The 2,500-nt window shown below is 59.0% G+C and overlaps 1 pseudogene; it reads left to right on the top strand.

Moving 5' to 3' along the window:
* LOC133149040 (28S ribosomal RNA) overlaps nucleotides 1–2,500 on the top strand; it is a 9,261-nt pseudogene that overhangs the window by 4,386 nt on the left and 2,375 nt on the right.

Here is a 2,500-nt window from a genome sequence, read left to right as displayed (position 1 = left end):
TAGTGTCGGGGGACTTTGTTCTCCTGTGTGTTCTCACGGTAGTGAGGCAGTAGACATGTCTAATATCTTACAGACCACCCAGGAAGGCCGTTCTGGGTTACCAAAAATGGGCTGAGGCGCAGCTAGGTGAGGGGCTGCTGCTGCTCGAGCTACCTCCCCGGGACGTGCTTGAGGTTGGGCACGTGCGCGGCCAGCGGATCAACCTCTCCGGGGGCCATGGGGACCAACCACCGGAGGCATTGCTCGGGGTCCCCAAACGGCTTGTAGTCACTTCTACGGGCCATGGTTGCAAAAACTCCTTGGTTAGGAAGTCCGTATAGACAGAGGCACAGGATCAGAGCTACAGTCAGTCAGGCCGAAGGAGCGGGTGGACCCCGGCTGGCGAAGCTCTTGAGAACTCCTCAGTGGTGTCAATGACCTCCGTTGCCTCGGGTATGAGAGTTGGGGTGGCGGGGGTCGTGTTAGCGCTACAGCCTGCTCTCCGAGGCGGCGTGAATGAAGAAGCGGGAGAGGGCCCGTCTGGAAATCGGCATAAGGGGGTCCGAGGCCTCCGGACCAAGTGATGGTAGGAGTCTCGGATGGTGAAGCTTATGGAAAGGTACAGGTGTCATAAGCGGAAAATGTGTTGTTGGAAACGGAGAGTCTGGAGAGCAGGTGAGGTGGAATGGGGGTCCCTGTGCGGTCGTGCGGCAGGCGGTGCGTCCGGTGTGCGTTGGCGAGCCCTGGCTGCCAGGGCGACGCCCCAGAAATGGACCTGCCCCTCGTCGCTTCCAGATCTGGTGATGAATAGAGTTCTGGAAGAGCTGCTGGCGGGGGGTGTGGAGCATCGGGCCACCGCTGCCTTAGTCAAGAAAGCAGGTCGGGAGCCTAGCCTGATCGAGTCCTCTGCTTTGGATCTCATGAAAGCCCTGGGGGGTAAGGTAGGGTGGCCGACAAAGTCCGCGAGGTCCAGACCTCGAGGCCGATGGCAGACGGGTTGGGCGAGGCGGCTCGTCCAGCGTAAGAGAGTGTTCTACCACCAGCAGCGCGGCTATTCTGTAGTGAAGAAGGGGCTGGCACGGCGGATCTTGGATGGTCTGACGCCCCTTAGATGTGATTTGCCGCTGGAGTTGGTGGATGGACACTTTGGAGTAAGTGGGAAACGGTCAGGCCGTTTTATGGACTAAGGGCTTTGGGGTGGGACTGACCGCGGATAACGAACCATTCTACCACCCGATCCTGGGGCAGGAAGTTGTATCTAACTTGGCTAAGATGAGGAATTGCTCTGCATCGGGCCCAGACGGGATCAGGAAGCAGGCTCTTCTTGACTGGGACCCGGACGGTACGCAACTGGCGAGGCTGTTTACGACATGGATGGTGCGTGGAGTCGTTCCCCAAGTCTTCAAGGAGTGCAAGACCCGGTTGCTACCCAGATCAACTGACCCTACTGAGCTGGATATAGTATCTAGCTGGAGGCCTGGGACTGTGGGGTCAGTCGTGCTGGGGTTGTTTGGGCGGTTGATGGTGATGAGGCTAGCGCGAGCCTGTCCTGTTGGCCCCCGGGCAGCGTGGTTTCGTCGCCGGCGCGAGTGGTTGCGAAGGACCCTCGTGATTCTTGATTAATCGGATCGTGGGGCGCTCGAGGTCGGCTGGCGTGCCGCTGGCGGTCGTGTTCATTGGCTTTGCGAAGGCTTTCGACTCGGTTTCTCATGACCATGTCCTGTGTGTGCTGGGAAGCTTGGGCGTAGACAGACGTGTAATCGAGGTGATCCGTCACTCGTATGTGGGCTGCTCGACCAGTGTGGGTTGCGGAGGCGCCTACTCCGAACCCATCTCCATGAAGGTTGATGTTAAGCAAGGCGATCCAATGTCCCCACTGTTTTTCAACCTCGCTATGGATTCTCTCGTCCATAGCTTCGAACGCAAAAGAAGTCACCTGGTCTGGGGCAACCGCCGAATTGCCGCGTTGGCCTTTGCGGATGATTTAGTCCTGCTGAGTGGCTCGGAGGAAGGAATGGAGAAGAACTTGGTGGTCGGACGAGCAGGTGAGTATGGGGCTGCAGATGATTACGGCGTCGGCGTTAAAGCCTTCGCAGAAGATATCGGTGTGCTGCACATTCTTACTCCCGAGAGTCACCTTCAGGGCAGTTGTCGGTGAGGTTTCAGCGACCAGATTGAGGTGGCTTGACGGGAAGGTGCGGATGGCTGTGAATGGGTGGCTGCGTCTCGGTCCGTCCACAGCGGGGGGCTTCATCTATTCGCGGGGTCGCGACAGCGGCTAGGGGCATCGTTTCGTTGTCCGTTACTATTCCCAGAATACAGGTCAGGCGCACCTGGAAACTCTGTTGGTCTTCGGATGTGGTTGGGATCTCTAGCTATTGAGGCGGTGCAAAAACCTGCCTGGTTGAGGTTGTGGGTTGCGGCAGGCGGAGATCCGGGCGGTGTGCCGACGCTCGGCACAGGGGGCGCCGTCCCGGCTGCAGTTGCGAGCGCGCTAGTCCTCCCTGGCTGGCGGCATGTG

This window comes from Syngnathus typhle, unplaced genomic scaffold (genome assembly GCF_033458585.1).
Source record: "Syngnathus typhle isolate RoL2023-S1 ecotype Sweden unplaced genomic scaffold, RoL_Styp_1.0 HiC_scaffold_236, whole genome shotgun sequence".
NCBI lineage: Eukaryota > Metazoa > Chordata > Actinopteri > Syngnathiformes > Syngnathidae > Syngnathus > Syngnathus typhle.
This window is presented reverse-complemented; position numbering and strand designations above follow the sequence as displayed.